This window comes from Lagenorhynchus albirostris, chromosome 13 (genome assembly GCF_949774975.1).
Source record: "Lagenorhynchus albirostris chromosome 13, mLagAlb1.1, whole genome shotgun sequence".
Lineage (NCBI taxonomy): Eukaryota > Metazoa > Chordata > Mammalia > Artiodactyla > Delphinidae > Lagenorhynchus > Lagenorhynchus albirostris.
In genome coordinates, this window is record NC_083107.1 from 61,967 (window position 1) to 83,125 (window position 21,159).

Consider the following 21,159-nt stretch of genomic DNA (forward strand, 5'->3'; position numbering starts at 1 on the left):
CCCGAAGCCTGACCCTCACCCGTTCCCTAATCCTAACCCGTAGGCTCACACTAACCCGCGCCCTCACACGCACGCTCCCCCTAAAGCGTTGTTGGACCCTCACCTGGACCCTAAACCGTCCCCGTCCCCTAACCCTAACCCTAGCCCGAACCCTAACCCTAACCCTTCCCCGAAGCCTGAACCTCACCCATCCCCTAACCCTAACCCGTAGGCTCACAACACGCGCCCTCACACTCACGCTCCCGCTAAAGCGTTGTCGGACCCTCACCTGGTCCCTCAACCGTCCCCGTCCCCTAACCCTAACCCTAACCCGAACCCTAACCCTAACCCTTCCCCGAAGCCTGAGCCTCACCCGTCCCCTAATCCTAAGCCGTACGCTAACACTAACCCGCACCCTCACACGCACGCTCCCCCTAAAGCGTTGTCGGACCCTCACCTGGACCCTAAACCGTCCCCGTCCCCTAACCCTAACCCTAGCCCGAACCCTAACCCTAACCCTTCCCCGAAGCCTGACCCTCACCCGTCCCCTAATCCTAACCCGTACGCTAACACTAACCCACGCCCTCACACGCACGCTCCCCCTAAAGCGTTGTCGGACCCTCACCTGGACCCTAAACCGTCCCCGTCCCCTAACCCTAACCCTAGCCCGAACCCTAACCCTAACCCTTCCCCGAAGCCTGACCCTCACCCGTCCCGTAATCCTAACCCGTAGGCTCACACTAACCAGCGCCCTCACACGCACGCTCCCCCTAAAGCGTTGTCGGACCCTCACCTGGACCCTAAACCGTCCCCGTGCCCTAACCCTAACCCTAGCCCGAACCCTAACCCTAACCCTTCCCCGAAGCCTGACCCTCACCCGTCCCCTAATCCTAACCCGTAGGCTCACACTAACCCGCGCCCTCACACGCACGCTCCCCCTAAAGCGTTGTCGGACCCTCACCTGGACCCTAAACCGTCCCCGTCCCCTAACCCTAACCCTAACCCTAGCCCGAACCCTAACCCTAACCCTTCCCCGAAGCCTGACCCTCACCCGTCCCGTAATCCTAACCCGTACGCTAACACTAACCCACGCCCTCACACGCACGCTCCCCCTAAAGCGTTGTCGGACCCTCACCTGGACCCTAAACCGTCCCCATCCCCTAACCCTAACCCTAGCCCGAACCCTAACCCTAACCCTTCCCCGAAGCCTGACCCTCACCCGTCCCCTAATCCTAACCCGTACTCTAACACTAACCCGCGCCCTCACACGCCCGCTCCCCCTAAAGCGTTGTCGGACCCTCACCTGGACCCTAAACCGTCCCCGTACCCTAACCCTAACCCTAGCCCGAAACCTAACCCTAACACTTCCCCAAAGCCTGACCCTCACCCGTCCCCTAATCCTAACCCGTAGGTTAACACTAACCCGCGCCCTCACACGCACGCTCCCCCTAAACCGTTTTTGGACCGTCACCTGGATCCTAAACCGTCCCCGTCCCCTAACCCTAACCCTAGCCCGAACCCTAACCCTAACCCTTCCCCGAAGCCTGACCCTCACCCCTCCCCTAATCCTAACCCGTAGGCTCAAAATAAGCCGCGCCCTCACACGCACGCTCCCCCTAAAGCGTTGTCGGACCCTCACCTGGACCCTAAACCTTCCCCGTCCCCTAACCCTAACCCTAGCCCGAACCCTAACCCTAACCCTTCCCCGAAGCCTGACCCTCACCCGTCCCCTAATCCTAACCCGTACGCTAACACTAACCCGCGCCCTCACACGCACGCTCCCCCTAAAGCGTTGTTGGACCCTCACCTGGACCCTAAACCGTCCCCGACCCCTAACCCTAACCCTAGCCCGAACCCTAACCCTAACCCTTCCCCGAAGCCTGAACCTCACCCATCCCCTAACCCTAACCCGTAGGCTCACAACACGCGCCCTCACACTCACGCTCCCGCTAAAGCGTTGTCGGACCCTCACCTGGTCCCTCAACCGTCCCCGTCCCCTAACCCTAACCCTAACCCGAACCCTAACCCTAACCCTTCCCCGAAGCCTGAGCCTCACCCGTCCCCTAATCCTAAGCCGTACGCTAACACTAACCCGTGCCCTCACACGCACGCTCCCCCTAAAGCGTTGTCGGACCCTCACCTGGACCCTAAACCGTCCCCGTCCCCTAACCCTAACCCTAGCCCGAACCCTAACCCTAACCCTTCCCCGAAGCCTGACCCTCACCCGTCCCCTAATCCTAACCCGTACGCTAACACTAACCCACGCCCTCACACGCACGCTCCCCCTAAAGCGTTGTCGGACCCTCACCTGGACCCTAAACCGTCCCCGTCCCCTAACCCTAACCCTAGCCCGAACCCTAACCCTAACCCTTCCCCGAAGCCTGACCCTCACCCGTCCCGTAATCCTAACCCGTAGGCTCACACTAACCAGCGCCCTCACACGCACGCTCCCCCTAAAGCGTTGTCGGACCCTCACCTGGACCCTAAACCGTCCCTGTCCCCTAACCCTAACCCGAACCCTAACCCTAACACTTCCCCGAAGCCTGACCCTCACCCGTCCCCTAATCCTAAGCCGTACGCTAACACTAACCCGTGCCCTCACACGCACGCTCCCCCTAAAGCGTTGTCGGACCCTCACCTGGACCCTAAACCGTCCCCGTCCCCTAACCCTAACCCTAGCCCGAACCCTAACCCTAACACTTCCCCGAAGCCTGACCCTCACCCGTTCCCTAATCCTAACCCGTAGGCTCACACTAACCCGCGCCCTCACACGCACGCTCCCCCTAAAGCGTTGTCGGACCCTCACCTGGACCCTAAACCGTCCCCGTCCCCTAACCCTAACCCTAGCCCGAACCCTAACCCTAACCCTTCCCCGAAGCCTGACCCTCACCCGTCCCGTAATCCTAACCCGTACGCTAACACTAACCCACGCCCTCACACGCACGCTCCCCCTAAAGCGTTGTCGGACCCTCACCTGGACCCTAAACCGTCCCCGTACCCTAAACCTAACCCTAGCCGAACCCTAACCCTAACCCTTCCCCGAAGTCTGACCCTCACCCGTCCCCTAATCCTAACCCGTAGGCTCACACTAACCCGCGCCCTCACACGCACGCTCCCCCTAAAGCGTTGTCGGACCCTCACCTGGACCCTAAACCGTCCCCATCCCCTAACCCTAACCCTAGCCCGAACCCTAACCCTAACCCTTCCCCGAAGCCTGACCCTCACCCGTCCCCTAATCCTAACCCGTACTCTAACACTAACCCGCGCCCTCACACGCCCGCTCCCCCTAAAGCGTTGTCGGACCCTCACCTGGACCCTAAACCGTCCCCGTACCCTAACCCTAACCCTAGCCCGAACCCTAACCCTAACCCTTCCCCGAAGCCTGACCCTCACCCGTCCCATAATCCTAACCCGTAGGCTCACACTAACCCGCGCCCTCACACGCACGCTCCCCCTAAAGCGTTGTCGGACCCTCACCTGGACCCTAAACCGTCCCCATCCCCTAACCCTAACCCTAGCCCGAACCCTAACCCTAACCCTTCCCCGAAGCCTGACACTCACCCGTCCCTTAATCCTAACCCGTACGCTAACACTAACCCGCGCCCTCACACGCACGCTCCCCCTAAAGCGTTGTCGAACCCTCACCTGGACCCTAAACCGTCCCCGTCCCCTAACCCTAACCCTAGCCCGAACCCTAACCCTAACCCTTCCCCGAAGCCTAACCCTCACCCGTCCCCTAATCCTAACCTGTAGGCTCACACTAACCCGCGCCCTCACACGCACGCTCCCCCTAAAGCGTTGTCGGACTCTCACCTGGACCCTAAACCGTCCCTGTCTCCTAACCCTAACCCTAGCCCGAACCCTATCCCTAACCCTTCCCCGAATCCGGACCCTCACCCGTCCCCTAATCTAAGCCGTACGCTAACACTAACCCGTGCCCTCACACGCACGCTCCCCCTAAAGCGTTGTCGGACCCTCACCTGGACCCTAAACCGTCCCCGTCCCCTAACCCTAACCGTAGCCCGAACCCTAACCCTAACCCTTCCCCGAACCCTGACCCTCACCCGTCCCCTAAATCTAACCCGTACGCTCACACTAACCCGTGCCCTCACACGCACGCTCTCCCTAAAGCGTTGTCGGACCCTCACCTGGACCCTAAACCGTCCCCGTCCCCTAACCCTAACCCTAGCCCGAACCCTAACCCTAACCCTTCCCCGAAGCCTGACCCTCACCCGTCCCATAATCCTAACCCGTACGCTAACACTAACCCGCGCCCTCACACGCACGCTCCCCCTAAAGCGTTGTCGGACCCTCACCTGGACCCTAAACCGTCCCCGTACCCTAACCCTAACCCTAGCCCGAAACCTAACCCTAACACTTCCCCAAAGCCTGACCCTCACCCGTCCCCTAATCCTAACCCGTAGGTTAACACTAACCCGCGCCCTCACACGCACGCTCCCCCTAAAGCGTTTTTGGACCGTCACATGGATCCTAAACCGTCCCCGTCCCCTATCCCTAACCCTAGCCCGAACCCTAACCCTAACCCTTCCCCGAAGCCTGACCCTCACCCCTCCCCTAATCCTAACCCGTAGGCTCAAAATAAGCCGCGCCCTCACACGCACGCTCCCCCTAAAGCGTTGTCGGACCCTCACCTGGACCCTAAACCGTCCCCGTCCCCTAACCCTAACCCTAGCCCGAACCCTAACCCTAACCCTTCCCCGAAGCCTGACCCTCACCCGTCCCCTAATCCTAACCCGTAGGCTCACACTAACCCGCGCCCTCACACGCACGCTCCCCCTAAAGCGTTGTCGGACCCTCACCTGGACCCTAAACCGTCCCCGTCCCCTAACCCTAACCCTAGCCTGAACCCTAACCCTAACCCTACCCCAAACCCTGACCCTCACCCGTCCCCTAATCCTAACCCGTACACTAACACTAACCCGCACCCTCACACGCACGCTCCCCCTAAAGCGTTGTCGGACCCTCACCTGGACCCTAAACCATCCACGTCCCCTAACCCTACCCCTAGCCCGAACCCTAACCCTAACCCTTCCCCGAAGCCTGACCCTCACCCGTCCCCTAATCCTAACCCGTACGCTAACACTAACCCGCGCCCTCACACGCACGCTCCCCCTAAAGCGTTGTTGGACCCTCACCTGGACCCTAAACCGTCCCCGTCCCCTAACCCTAACCCTAGCCCGAACCCTAACCCTAACCCTTCCCCGAAGCCTGAACCTCACCCATCCCCTAACCCTAACCCGTAGGCTCACAACACGCGCCCTCACACTCACGCTCCCGCTAAAGCGTTGTCGGACCCTCACCTGGTCCCTCAACCGTCCCCGTCCCCTAACCCTAACCCTAACCCGAACCCTAACCCTAACCCTTCCCCGAAGCCTGAGCCTCACCCGTCCCCTAATCCTAAGCCGTACGCTAACACTAACCCGCACCCTCACACGCACGCTCCCCCTAAAGCGTTGTCGGACCCTCACCTGGACCCTAAACCGTCCCCGTCCCCTAACCCTAACCCTAGCCCGAACCCTAACCCTAACCCTTCCCCGAAGCCTGACCCTCACCCGTCCCCTAATCCTAAACCGTACGCTAACACTAACCCACGCCCTCACACGCACGCTCCCCCTAAAGCGTTGTCGGACCCTCACCTGGACCCTAAACTGTCCCCGTCCCCTAACCCTAACCCTAGCCCGAACCCTAACCCTAACCCTTCCCCGAAGCCTGACCCTCACCCGTCCCGTAATCCTAACCCGTAGGCTCAAAATAAGCCGCGCCCTCACACGCACGCTCCCCCTAAAGCGTTGTCGGACCCTCACCTGGACCCTAAACCGTCCCCGTCCCCTAACCCTAACCCTAGCCCGAACCCTAACCCTAACCCTTCCCCGAAGCCTGACCCTCACCCGTCCCCTAATCCTAACCCGTAGGCTCACACTAACCCGCGCCCTCACACGCACGCTCCCCCTAAAGCGTTGTCGGACCCTCACCTGGACCCTAAACCGTCCCCGTCCCCTAACCCTAACCCTAGCCTGAACCCTAACCCTAACCCTACCCCAAACCCTGACCCTCACCCGTCCCCTAATCCTAACCCGTACGCTAACACTAACCCGCACCCTCACACGCACGCTCCCCCTAAAGCGTTGTCGGACCCTCACCTGGACCCTAAACCATCCACGTCCCCTAACCCTACCCCTAGCCCGAACCCTAACCCTAACCCTTCCCCGAAGCCTGACCCTCACCCGTCCCCTAATCCTAACCCGTACGCTAACACTAACCCGCGCCCTCACACGCACGCTCCCCCTAAAGCGTTGTTGGACCCTCACCTGGACCCTAAACCGTCCCCGTCCCCTAACCCTAACCCTAGCCCGAACCCTAACCCTAACCCTTCCCCGAAGCCTGAACCTCACCCATCCCCTAACCCTAACCCGTAGGCTCACAACACGCGCCCTCACACTCACGCTCCCGCTAAAGCGTTGTCGGACCCTCACCTGGTCCCTCAACCGTCCCCGTCCCCTAACCCTAACCCTAACCCGAACCCTAACCCTAACCCTTCCCCGAAGCCTGACCCTCACCCGTCCCCTAATCCTAAGCCGTACGCTAACACTAACCCGCGCCCTCACACGCACGCTCCCCCTAAAGCGTTGTCGGACCCTCACCTGGACCCTAAACCGTCCCCGTGCCCTAACCCTAACCCTAGCCCGAACCCTAACCCTAACCCTTCCCCGAAGCCTGACCCTCACCCGTCCCCTAATCCTAACCCGTACGCTAACACTAACCCACGCCCTCACACGCACGCTCCCCCTAAAGCGTTGTCGGACCCTCACCTGGACCCTAAACCGTCCCCGTCCCCTAACCCTAACCCTAGCCCGAACCCTAACCCTAACCCTTCCCCGAAGCCTGACCCTCACCCGTCCCGTAATCCTAACCCGTAGGCTCACACTAACCAGCGCCCTCACACGCACGCTCCCCCTAAAGCGTTGTCGGACCCTCACCTGGACCCTAAACCGTCCCCGTGCCCTAACCCTAACCTTAGCCCGAACCCTAACCCTAACCCTTCCCCGAAGCCTGACCCTCACCCGTCCCCTAATCCTAACCCGTAGGCTCACACTAACCCGCGCCCTCACACGCACGCTCCCCCTAAAGCGTTGTCGGACCCTAACCTGGACCCTAAACCGTCCCTGTCCCCTAACCCTAACCCGAACCCTAACCCTAACACTTCCCCGAAGCCTGACCCTCACCCGTCCCCTAATCCTAAGCCGTACGCTAACACTAACCCGTGCCCTCACACGCACGCTCCCCCTAAAGCGTTGTCGGACCCTCACCTGGACCCTAAACCGTCCCCGTCCCCTAACCCTAACCCTAGCCCGAACCCTAACCCTAACCCTTCCCCGAAGCCTGACCCTCACCCGTCCCATAATCCTAACCCGTAGGCTCACACTAACCAGCGCCCTCACACGCACGCTCCCCCTAAAGCGTTGTCGGACCCTCACCTGGACCCTAAACCGTCCCCGTCCCCTAACCCTAACCCTAGCCCGAACCCTAACCCTAACCCTTCCCCGAAGCCTGACCCTCACCCGTCCCATAATCCTAACCCGTAGGCTCACACTAACCAGCGCCCTCACACGCACGCTCCCCCTAAAGCGTTGTCGGACCCTCACCTGGACCCTAAACCGTCCCCGTCCCCTAACCCTAACCCTAGCCCGAACCCTAACCCTAACACTTCCCCGAAGCCTGACCCTCACACGTTCCCTAATCCTAACCCGTAGGCTCACACTAACCCGCGCCCTCACACGCACGCTCCCCCTAAAGCGTTGTCGGACCCTCACCTGGACCCTAAACCGTCCCCGTCCCCTAACCCTAACCCTAACCCTAGCCCGAACCCTAACCCTAACCCTTCCCCGAAGCCTGACCCTCACCCGTCCCGTAATCCTAACCCGTACGCTAACACTAACCCACGCCCTCACACGCACGCTCCCCCTAAAGCGTTGTCGGACCCTCACCTGGACCCTAAACCGTCCCCGTACCCTAAACCTAACCCTAGCCGAACCCTAACCCTAACCCTTCCCCGAAGCCTGACCCTCACCCGTCCCATAATCCTAACCCGTAGGCTCACACTAACCAGCGCCCTCACACGCACGCTCCCCCTAAAGCGTTGTCGGACCCTCACCTGGACCCTAAACCGTCCCCGTCCCCTAACCCTAACCCTAGCCCGAACCCTAACCCTAACACTTCCCCGAAGCCTGACCCTCACCCGTTCCCTAATCCTAACCCGTAGGCTCACACTAACCCGCGCCCTCACACGCACGCTCCCCCTAAAGCGTTGTCGGACCCTCACCTGGACCCTAAACCATCCACGTCCCCTAACCCTACCCCTAGCCCGAACCCTAACCCTAACCCTTCCCCGAAGCCTGACCCTCACCCGTCCCCTAATCCTAACCCGTACGCTAACACTAACCCGCGCCCTCACACGCACGCTCCCCCTAAAGCGTTGTTGGACCCTCACCTGGACCCTAAACCGTCCCCGTCCCCTAACCCTAACCCTAGCCCGAACCCTAACCCTAACCCTTCCCCGAAGCCTGAACCTCACCCATCCCCTAACCCTAACCCGTAGGCTCACAACACGCGCCCTCACACTCACGCTCCCGCTAAAGCGTTGTCGGACCCTCACCTGGTCCCTCAACCGTCCCCGTCCCCTAACCCTAACCCTAACCCGAACCCTAACCCTAACCCTTCCCCGAAGCCTGAGCCTCACCCGTCCCCTAATCCTAAGCCGTACGCTAACACTAACCCGCACCCTCACACGCACGCTCCCCCTAAAGCGTTGTCGGACCCTCACCTGGACCCTAAACCGTCCCCGTCCCCTAACCCTAACCCTAGCCCGAACCCTAACCCTAACCCTTCCCCGAAGCCTGACCCTCACCCGTCCCCTAATCCTAAACCGTACGCTAACACTAACCCACGCCCTCACACGCACGCTCCCCCTAAAGCGTTGTCGGACCCTCACCTGGACCCTAAACTGTCCCCGTCCCCTAACCCTAACCCTAGCCCGAACCCTAACCCTAACCCTTCCCCGAAGCCTGACCCTCACCCGTCCCGTAATCCTAACCCGTAGGCTCACACTAACCAGCGCCCTCACACGCACGCTCCCCCTAAAGCGTTGTCGGACCCTCACCTGGACCCTAAACCGTCCCCGTGCCCTAACCCTAACCCTAGCCCGAACCCTAACCCTAACCCTTCCCCGAAGCCTGACCCTCACCCGTCCCCTAATCCTAACCCGTAGGCTCACACTAACCCGCGCCCTCACACGCACGCTCCCCCTAAAGCGTTGTCGGACCCTAACCTGGACCCTAAACCGTCCCTGTCCCCTAACCCTAACCCGAACCCTAACCCTAACACTTCCCCGAAGCCTGACCCTCACCCGTCCCCTAATCCTAAGCCGTACGCTAACACTAACCCGTGCCCTCACACGCACGCTCCCCCTAAAGCGTTGTCGGACCCTCACCTGGACCCTAAACCGTCCCCGTCCCCTAACCCTAACCCTAGCCCGAACCCTAACCCTAACCCTTCCCCGAAGCCTGACCCTCACCCGTCCCCTAATCCTAACCCGTACGGTCACACTAACCCGCACCCTCACACGCATGCTCCCCCTAAAGCGTTGTCGGACCCTCACCTGGACCCTAAACCGTCCCCGTCCCCTAACCCTATCCCTAGCCCGAAACCTAACCCTAACACTTCCCCAAAGCCTGACCCTCACCCGTCCCCTAATCCTAACCCGTAGGTTAACACTAACCCGCGCCCTCACACGCACGCTCCCCCTAAAGCGTTTTTGGACCGTCACCTGGATCCTAAACCGTCCCCGTCCCCTAACCCTAACCCTAGCCCGAACCCTAACCCTAACCCTTCCCCGAAGCCTGACCCTCACCCCTCCCCTAATCCTAACCCGTAGGCTCAAAATAAGCCGCGCCCTCACACGCACGCTCCCCCTAAAGCGTTGTCGGACCCTCACCTGGACCCTAAACCGTCCCCGTCCCCTAACCCTAACCCTAGCCCGAACCCTAACCCTAACCCTTCCCCGAAGCCTGACCCTCACCCGTCCCCTAATCCTAACCCGTAGGCTCACACTAACCCGCGCCCTCACACGCACGCTCCCCCTAAAGCGTTGTCGGACCCTCACCTGGACCCTAAACCGTCCCCGTCCCCTAACCCTAACCCTAGCCTGAACCCTAACCCTAACCCTACCCCAAACCCTGACCCTCACCCGTCCCCTAATCCTAACCCGTACGCTAACACTAACCCGCACCCTCACACGCACGCTCCCCCTAAAGCGTTGTCGGACCCTCACCTGGACCCTAAACCATCCACGTCCCCTAACCCTACCCCTAGCCCGAACCCTAACCCTAACCCTTCCCCGAAGCCTGACCCTCACCCGTCCCCTAATCCTAACCCGTACGCTAACACTAACCCGCGCCCTCACACGCACGCTCCCCCTAAAGCGTTGTTGGACCCTCACCTGGACCCTAAACCGTCCCCGTCCCCTAACCCTAACCCTAGCCCGAACCCTAACCCTAACCCTTCCCCGAAGCCTGAACCTCACCCATCCCCTAACCCTAACCCGTAGGCTCACAACACGCGCCCTCACACTCACGCTCCCGCTAAAGCGTTGTCGGACCCTCACCTGGTCCCTCAACCGTCCCCGTCCCCTAACCCTAACCCTAACCCGAACCCTAACCCTAACCCTTCCCCGAAGCCTGACCCTCACCCGTCCCCTAATCCTAAGCCGTACGCTAACACTAACCCGCGCCCTCACACGCACGCTCCCCCTAAAGCGTTGTCGGACCCTCACCTGGACCCTAAACCGTCCCCGTGCCCTAACCCTAACCCTAGCCCGAACCCTAACCCTAACCCTTCCCCGAAGCCTGACCCTCACCCGTCCCCTAATCCTAACCCGTACGCTAACACTAACCCACGCCCTCACACGCACGCTCCCCCTAAAGCGTTGTCGGACCCTCACCTGGACCCTAAACCGTCCCCGTCCCCTAACCCTAACCCTAGCCCGAACCCTAACCCTAACCCTTCCCCGAAGCCTGACCCTCACCCGTCCCGTAATCCTAACCCGTAGGCTCACACTAACCAGCGCCCTCACACGCACGCTCCCCCTAAAGCGTTGTCGGACCCTCACCTGGACCCTAAACCGTCCCCGTGCCCTAACCCTAACCTTAGCCCGAACCCTAACCCTAACCCTTCCCCGAAGCCTGACCCTCACCCGTCCCCTAATCCTAACCCGTAGGCTCACACTAACCCGCGCCCTCACACGCACGCTCCCCCTAAAGCGTTGTCGGACCCTAACCTGGACCCTAAACCGTCCATGTCCCCTAACCCTAACCCGAACCCTAACCCTAACACTTCCCCGAAGCCTGACCCTCACCCGTCCCCTAATCCTAAGCCGTACGCTAACACTAACCCGTGCCCTCACACGCACGCTCCCCCTAAAGCGTTGTCGGACCCTCACCTGGACCCTAAACCGTCCCCGTCCCCTAACCCTAACCCTAGCCCGAACCCTAACCCTAACCCTTCCCCGAAGCCTGACCCTCACCCGTCCCATAATCCTAACCCGTAGGCTCACACTAACCAGCGCCCTCACACGCACGCTCCCCCTAAAGCGTTGTCGGACCCTCACCTGGACCCTAAACCGTCCCCGTCCCCTAACCCTAACCCTAGCCCGAACCCTAACCCTAACCCTTCCCCGAAGCCTGACCCTCACCCGTCCCATAATCCTAACCCGTAGGCTCACACTAACCAGCGCCCTCACACGCACGCTCCCCCTAAAGCGTTGTCGGACCCTCACCTGGACCCTAAACCGTCCCCGTCCCCTAACCCTAACCCTAGCCCGAACCCTAACCCTAACACTTCCCCGAAGCCTGACCCTCACACGTTCCCTAATCCTAACCCGTAGGCTCACACTAACCCGCGCCCTCACACGCACGCTCCCCCTAAAGCGTTGTCGGACCCTCACCTGGACCCTAAACCGTCCCCGTCCCCTAACCCTAACCCTAACCCTAGCCCGAACCCTAACCCTAACCCTTCCCCGAAGCCTGACCCTCACCCGTCCCGTAATCCTAACCCGTACGCTAACACTAACCCACGCCCTCACACGCACGCTCCCCCTAAAGCGTTGTCGGACCCTCACCTGGACCCTAAACCGTCCCCGTACCCTAAACCTAACCCTAGCCGAACCCTAACCCTAACCCTTCCCCGAAGTCTGACCCTCACCCGTCCCCTAATCCTAACCCGTAGGCTCACACTAACCCGCGCCCTCACACGCACGCTCCCCCTAAAGCGTTGTCGGACCCTCACCTGGACCCTAAACCGTCCCCATCCCCTAACCCTAACCCTAGCCCGAACCTTAACCCTAACCCTTCCCCGAAGCCTGACCCTCACCCGTCCCCTAATCCTAACCCGTACTCTAACACTAACCCGCGCCCTCACACGCCCGCTCCCCCTAAAGCGTTGTCGGACCCTCACCTGGACCCTAAACCATCCCCGTACCCTAACCCTAACCCTAGCCCGAAACCTAACCCTAACACTTCCCCAAAGCCTGACCCTCACCCGTCCCCTAATCCTAACCCGTAGGTTAACACTAACCCGCGCCCTCACACGCACGCTCCCCCTAAAGCGTTTTTGGACCGTCACCTGGATCCTAAACCGTCCCCGTCCCCTAACCCTAACCCTAGCCCGAACCCTAACCCTAACCCTTCCCCGAAGCCTGACCCTCACCCCTCCCCTAATCCTAACCCGTAGGCTCAAAATAAGCCACGCCCTCACACGCACGCTCCCCCTAAAGCGTTGTCGGACCCTCACCTGGACCCTAAACCGTCCCCGTCCCCTAACCCTAACCCTAGCCCGAACCCTAACCCTAACCCTTCCCCGAAGCCTGACCCTCACCCGTCCCCTAATCCTAACCCGTAGGCTCACACTAACCCGCGCCCTCACACGCACGCTCCCCCTAAAGCGTTGTCGGACCCTCACCTGGACCCTAAACCGTCCCCGTCCCCTAACCCTAACCCTAGCCCGAACCCTAACCCTAACCCTTCCCCGAAGCCTGAACCTCACCCATCCCCTAACCCTAACCCGTAGGCTCACAACACGCGCCCTCACACTCACGCTCCCGCTAAAGCGTTGTCGGACCCTCACCTGGTCCCTCAACCGTCCCCGTCCCCTAACCCTAACCCTAACCCGAACCCTAACCCTAACCCTTCCCCGAAGCCTGAGCCTCACCCGTCCCCTAATCCTAAGCCGTAGGCTCACAACACGCGCCCTCACACTCACGCTCCCGCTAAAGCGTTGTCGGACCCTCACCTGGTCCCTCAACCGTCCCCGTCCCCTAACCCTAACCCTAACCCGAACCCTAACCCTAACCCTTCCCTGAAGCCTGAGCCTCACCCGTCCCCTAATCCTAACCCGTACGCTAACACTAACCCACGCCCTCACACGCACGCTCCCCCTAAAGCGTTGTCGGACCCTCACCTGGACCCTAAACCGTCCCCGTCCCCTAACCCTAACCCTAGCCCGAACCCTAACCCTAACCCTTCCCCGAAGCCTGACCCTCACCCGTCCCGTAATCCTAACCCGTAGGCTCACACTAACCAGCGCCCTCACACGCACGCTCCCCCTAAAGCGTTGTCGGACCCTCACCTGGACCCTAAACCGTCCCCGTGCCCTAACCCTAACCCTAGCCCGAACCCTAACCCTAACCCTTCCCCGAAGCCTGACCCTCACCCGTCCCCTAATCCTAACCCGTAGGCTCACACTAACCCGCGCCCTCACACGCACGCTCCCCCTAAAGCGTTGTCGGACCCTCACCTGGACCCTAAACCGTCCCTGTCCCCTAACCCTAACCCGAACCCTAACCCTAACACTTCCCCGAAGCCTGACCCTCACCCGTCCCCTAATCCTAAGCCGTACGCTAACACTAACCCGTGCCCTCACACGCACGCTCCCCCTAAAGCGTTGTCGGACCCTCACCTGGACCCTAAACCGTCCCCGTCCCCTAACCCTAACCCTAGCCCGAACCCTAACCCTAACCCTTCCCCGAAGCCTGACCCTCACCCGTCCCATAATCCTAACCCGTAGGCTCACACTAACCAGCGCCCTCACACGCACGCTCCCCCTAAAGCGTTGTCGGACCCTCACCTGGACCCTAAACCGTCCCCGTCCCCTAACCCTAACCCTAGCCCGAACCCTAACCCTAACACTTCCCCGAAGCCTGACCCTCACCCGTTCCCTAATCCTAACCCGTAGGCTCACACTAACCCGCGCCCTCACACGCACGCTCCCCCTAAAGCGTTGTCGGACCCTCACCTGGACCCTAAACCGTCCCTGTCCCCTAACCCTAACCCTAGCCCGAAACCTAACCCTAACACTGCCCCAAAGCCTGACCCTCACCCGTCCCCTAATCCTAACCCGTAGGTTAACACTAACCCGCGCCCTCACACGCACGCTCCCCCTAAAGCGTTTTTGGACCGTCACCTGGATCCTAAACCGTCCCCGTCCCCTAACCCTAACCCTAGCCCGAACCCTAACCCTAACCCTTCCCCGAAGCCTGACCCTCACCCCTCCCCTAATCCTAACCCGTAGGCTCAAAATAAGCCGCGCCCTCACACGCACGCTCCCCCTAAAGCGTTGTCGGACCCTCACCTGGACCCTAAGCCTTCCCCGTCCCCTAACCCTAACCCTAGCCCGAACCCTAACCCTAACCCTTCCCCGAAGCCTGACCCTCACCCGTCCCATAATCCTAACCCGTAGGCTCACACTAACCAGCGCCCTCACACGCACGCTCCCCCTAAAGCGTTGTCGGACCCTCACCTGGACCCTTAACCGTCCCCGTCCCCTAACCCTAACCCTAGCCCGAACCCTAACCCTAACCCTTCCCCGAAGCCTGACCCTCACCCGTCCCATAATCCTAACCCGTAGGCTCACACTAACCAGCGGCCTCACACGCACGCTCCCCCTAAAGCGTTGTCGGACCCTCACCTGGACCCTAAACCGTCCCCGTCCCCTAACCCTAACCCTAGCCCGAACCCTAACCCTAACACTTCCCCGAAGCCTGACCCTCACCCGTCCCCTAATCCTAACCCGTAGGCTCACACTAACCCGCGCCCTCACACGCACGCTCCCCCTAAAGCGTTGTCGGACCCTCACCTGGACCCTAAACCGTCCCCGTACCCTAACCCAAACCCTAACCCTAGCCCGAACCCTAACCCTAACCCTTCCCCGAAGCCTGACCCTCACCCGTCCCATAATCCTAACCCGTACGCTAACACTAACCCACGCCCTCACACGCACGCTCCCCCTAAAGCGTTGTCGGACCCTCACCTGGACCCTAAACCGTCCCCGTCCCCTAACCCTAACCCTAGCCCGAACCCTAACCCTAACCCTTCCCCGAAGCCTGACCCTCACCCGTCCCGTAATCCTAACCCGTACGCTAACACTAACCCACGCCCTCACACGCACGCTCCCCCTAAAGCGTTGTCGGACCCTCACCTGGACCCTAAACCGTCCCCGTGCCCTAACCCTAACCTTAGCCCGAACCCTAACCCTAACCCTTCCCCGAAGCCTGACCCTCACCCATCCCCTAATCCTAACCCGTAGGCTCACACTAACCCGCGCCCTCACACGCACGCTCCCCCTAAAGCGTTGTCGGACCCTAACCTGGACCCTAAACCGTCCCTGTCCCCTAACCCTAACCCGAAACCTAACCCTAACACTTCCCCGAAGCCTGACCCTCACCCGTCCCCTAATCCTAAGCCGTACGCTAACACTAACCCACGCCCTCACACGCACGATCCCCCTAAAGCGTTGTCGGACCCTCACCTGGACCCTAAACCGTCCCCGTCCCCTAACCCTAACCCTAGCCCGAACCCTAACCCTAACCCTTCCCCGAAGCCTGACCCTCACCCGTCCCATAATCCTAACCCGTAGGCTCACACTAACCAGCGCCCTCACACGCACGCTCCCCCTAAAGCGTTGTCGGACCCTCACCTGGACCCTAAACCGTCCCCGTCCCCTAACCCTAACCCTAGCCCGAACCCTAACCCTAACACTTCCCCGAAGCCTGACCCTCACCCGTTCCCTAATCCTAACCCGTAGGCTCACACTAACCCGCGCCCTCACACGCACGCTCCCCCTAAAGCGTTGTCGGACCCTCACCTGGACCCTAAACCGTCCCCGTCCCCTAACCCTAACCCTAGCCCGAAACCTAACCCTAACACTTCCCCAAAGCCTGACCCTCACCCGTCCCCTAATCCTAACCCGTAGGTTAACACTAACCCGCGCCCTCACACGCACGCTCCCCCTAAAGCGTTTTTGGACCGTCACCTGGATCCTAAACCGTCCCCGTCCCCTAACCCTAACCCTAGCCCGAACCCTAACCCTAACCCTTCCCCGAAGCCTGACCCTCACCCGTCCCGTAATCCTAACCCGTACGCTAACACTAACCCACGCCCTCACACGCACGCTCCCCCTAAAGCGTTGTCGGACCCTCACCTGGACCCTAAACCGTCCCCGTGCCCTAACCCTAACCTTAGCCCGAACCCTAACCCTAACCCTTCCCCGAAGCCTGACCCTCACCCATCCCCTAATCCTAACCCGTAGGCTCACACTAACCCGCGCCCTCACACGCACGCTCCCCCTAAAGCGTTGTCGGACCCTAACCTGGACCCTAAACCGTCCCTGTCCCCTAACCCTAACCCGAAACCTAACCCTAACACTTCCCCGAAGCCTGACCCTCACCCGTCCCCTAATCCTAAGCCGTACGCTAACACTAACCCACGCCCTCACACGCACGCTCCCCCTAAAGCGTTGTCGGACCCTCACCTGGACCCTAAACCGTCCCCGTCCCCTAACCCTAACCCTAGCCCGAACCCTAACCCTAACCCTTCCCCGAAGCCTGACCCTCACCCGTCCCATAATCCTAACCCGTAGGCTCACACTAACCAGCGCCCTCACACGCACGCTCCCCCTAAAGCGTTGTCGGACCCTCACCTGGACCCTAAACCGTCCCCGTCCCCTAACCCTAACCCTAGCCCGAACCCTAACCCTAACACTTCCCCGAAGCCTGACCCTCACCCGTTCCCTAATCCTAACCCGTAGGCTCACACTAACCCGCGCCCTCACACGCACGCTCCCCCTAAAGCGTTGTCGGACCCTCACCTGGACCCTAAACCGTCCCCGTCCCCTAACCCTAACCCTAGCCCGAAACCTAACCCTAACACTTCCCCAAAGCCTGACCCTCACCCGTCCCCTAATCCTAACCCGTAGGTTAACACTAACCCGCGCCCTCACACGCACGCTCCCCCTAAAGCGTTTTTGGACCGTCACCTGGATCCTAAACCGTCCCCGTCCCCTAACCCTAACCCTAGCCCGAACCCTAACCCTAACCCTTCCCCGAAGCCTGACCCTCACCCCTCCCCTAATCCTAACCCGTAGGCTCAAAATAAGCCATGCCCTCACACGCACGCTCCCCCTAAAGCGTTGTCGGACCCTCACCTGGACCCTAAACCGTCCCCGTCCCCTAACCCTAACCCTAGCCCGAACCCTAACCCTAACCCTTCCCCGAAGCCTGACCCTCACCCGTCCCCTAATCCTAACCCGTAGGCTCACACTAACCCGCGCCCTCACACGCACGCTCCCCCTAAAGCGTTGTCGGACCCTCACCTGGACCCTAAACCTTCCCCGTCCCCTAACCCTAACCCTAGCCTGAACCCTAACCCTAACCCTACCCCAAACCCTGACCCTCACCCGTCCCCTAATCCTAACCCGTACGCTAACACTAACCCGCACCCTCACACGCACGCTCCCCCTAAAGCGTTGTCGGACCCTCACCTGGACCCTAAACCATCCACGTCCCCTAACCCTACCCCTAGCCCGAACCCTAACCCTAACCCTTCCCCGAAGCCTGACCCTCACCCGTCCCCTAATCCTAAGCCGTACGCTAACACTAACCCGCGCCCTCACACGCACGCTCCCCCTAAAGCGTTGTTGGACCCTCACCTGGACCCTAAACCGTCCCCGTCCCCTAACCCTAACCCTAGCCCGAACCCTAACCCTAACCCTTCCCCGAAGCCTGAACCTCACCCATCCCCTAACCCTAACCCGTAGGCTCACAACACGCGCCCTCACACTCACGCTCCCGCTAAAGCGTTGTCGGACCCTCACCTGGTCCCTCAACCGTCCCCGTCCCCTAACCCTAACCCTAACCCGAACCCTAACCCTAACCCTTCCCCGAAGCCTGAGCCTCACCCGTCCCCTAATCCTAAGCCGTACGCTAACACTAACCCGCGCCCTCACACGCACGCTCCCCCTAAAGCGTTGTCGGACCCTCACCTGGACCCTAAACCGTCCCCGTCCCCTAACCCTAACCCTAGCCCGAACCCTAACCCTAACCCTTCCCCGAAGCCTGACCCTCACCCGTCCCCTAATCCTAACCCGTACGCTAACACTAACCCACGCCCTCACACGCACGCTCCCCCTAAAGCGTTGTCGGACCCTCACCTGGACCCTAAACCGTCCCCGTCCCCTAACCCTAACCCTAGCCCGAACCCTAACCCTAACCCTTCCCCGAAGCCTGACCCTCACCCGTCCCGTAATCCTAACCCGTAGGCTCACACTAACCAGCGCCCTCACACGCACGCTCCCCCTAAAGCGTTGTCGGACCCTCACCTGGACCCTAAACCGTCCCCGTGCCCTAACCCTAACCCTAGCCCGAACCCTAACCCTAACCCTTCCCCGAAGCCTGACCCTCACCCGTCCCCTAATCCTAACCCGTAGGCTCACACTAACCCGCGCCCTCACACGCACGCTCCCCCTAAAGCATTGTCGGACCCTAACCTGGACCCTAAACCGTCCCTGTCCCCTAACCCTAACCCGAACCCTAACCCTAACACTTCCCCGAAGCCTGACCCTCACCCGTCCCCTAATCCTAAGCCGTACGCTAACACTAACCCGTGCCCTCACACGCACGCTCCCCCTAAAGCGTTGTCGGACCCTCACCTGGACCCTAAACCGTCCCCGTCCCCTAACCCTAACCCTAGCCCGAACCCTAACCCTAACCCTTCCCCGAAGCCTGACCCTCACCCGTCCCATAATCCTAACCCGTAGGCTCACACTAACCAGCGCCCTCACACGCACGCTCCCCCTAAAGCGTTGTCGGACCCTCACCTGGACCCTAAACCGTCCCTGTCCCCTAACCCTAACCCGAACCCTCACCCTAAAACTTCCCCGAAGCCTGACCCTCACCCGTCCCCTAATCCTAAGCCGTACGCTAACACTAACCCGTGCCCTCACACGCACGCTCCCCCTAAAGCGTTGTCGGACCCTCACCTGGACCCTAAACCGTCCCCGTCCCCTAACCCTAACCCTAGCCCGAACCCTAACCCTAACCCTTCCCCGAAGCCTGACCCTCACCCGTCCCATAATCCTAACCCGTAGGCTCACACTAACCAGCGCCCTCACACGCACGCTCCCCCTAAAGCATTGTCGGACCCTCACCTGGACCCTAAACCGTCCCCGTCCCCTAACCCTAACCCTAGCCCGAACCCTAACCCTAACACTTCCCCGAAGCCTGACCCTCACCCGTTCCCTAATCCTAACCCGTAGGCTCACACTAACCCGCGCCCTCACACGCACGCTCCCCCTAAAGCGTTGTCGGACCCTCACCTGGACCCTAAACCGTCCCCGTCCCCTAACCCTAACCCTAACCCTAGCCCGAACCCTAACCCTAACCCTTCCCCGAAGCCTGACCCTCACCCGTCCCGTAATCCTAACCCGTACGCTAACACTAACCCACGCCCTCACACGCACGCTCCCCCTAAAGCGTTGTCGGACCCTCACCTGGACCCTAAACCGTCCCCGTACCCTAAACCTAACCCTAGCCGAACCCTAACCCTAACCCTTCCCCGAAGTCTGACCCTCACCCGTCCCCTAATCCTAACCCGTAGGCTCACACTAACCCGCGCCCTCACACGCACGCTCCCCCTAAAGCGTTGTCGGACCCTCACCTGGACCCTAAACCGTCCCCATCCCCTAACCCTAACCCTAGCCCGAACCCTAACCCTAACCCTTCCCCGAAGCCTGACCCTCACCCGTCCCCTAATCCTAACCCGTACTCTAACACTAACCCGCGCCCTCACACGCCCGCTCCCCCTAAAGCGTTGTCGGACCCTCACCTGGACCCTAAACCGTCCCCGTACCCTAACCCTAACCCTAGCCCGAACCCTAACCCTAACCCTTCCCCGAAGCCTGACCCTCACCCGTCCCCTAATCCTAACCCGTAGGCTCACACTAACCCGCGCCCTCACACGCACGCTCCCCCTAAAGCGTTGTCGGACCCTCACCTGGACCCTAAACCGTCCCCATCCCCTAACCCTAACCCTAGCCCGAACCCTAACCCTAACACTTCCCCGAAGCCTGACACTCAACCGTCCCTTAATCCTAACCCGTACGCTAACACTAACCCGCGCCCTCACACGCACGCTCCCCCTAAAGCGTTGTCGGACCCTCACCTGGACACTAAACCGTCCCCGTCCCCTAACCCTAACCCTAGCCCGAACCCTAACCCTAACCCTTCCCCGAAGCCTGACCCTCACCCGTCCCATAATCCTAACCCGTAGGCTCACACTAACCAGCGCCCTCACACGCACGCTCCCCCTAAAGCGTTGTCGGACCCTCACCTGGACCCTAAACCGTCCCCGTCCCCTAACCCTAACCCTAGACCGAACCCTAACCCTAACCCTTCCCCGAAGCCTGACCCTCACCCGTCCCATAATCCTAACCCGTAGGCTCACACTAACCAGCGCCCTCACACGCACGCTCCCCCTAAAGCGTTGTCGGACCCTCACCTGGACCCTAAACCGTCCCCGTCCCCTAACCCTAACCCTAACCCTAGCCCGAACCCTAACCCTAACACTTCCCCGAAGCCTGACCCTCACCCGTTCCCTAATCCTAACCCGTAGGCTCACACTAACCCGCGCCCTCACACGCACGCTCCCCCTAAAGCGTTGTCGGACCCTCACCTGGACCCTAAACCGTCCCCGTCCCCTAACCCTAACCCTAGCCTGAACCCTAACCCTAACCCTACCCCAAACCCTGACCCTCACCCGTCCCCTAATCCTAACCCGT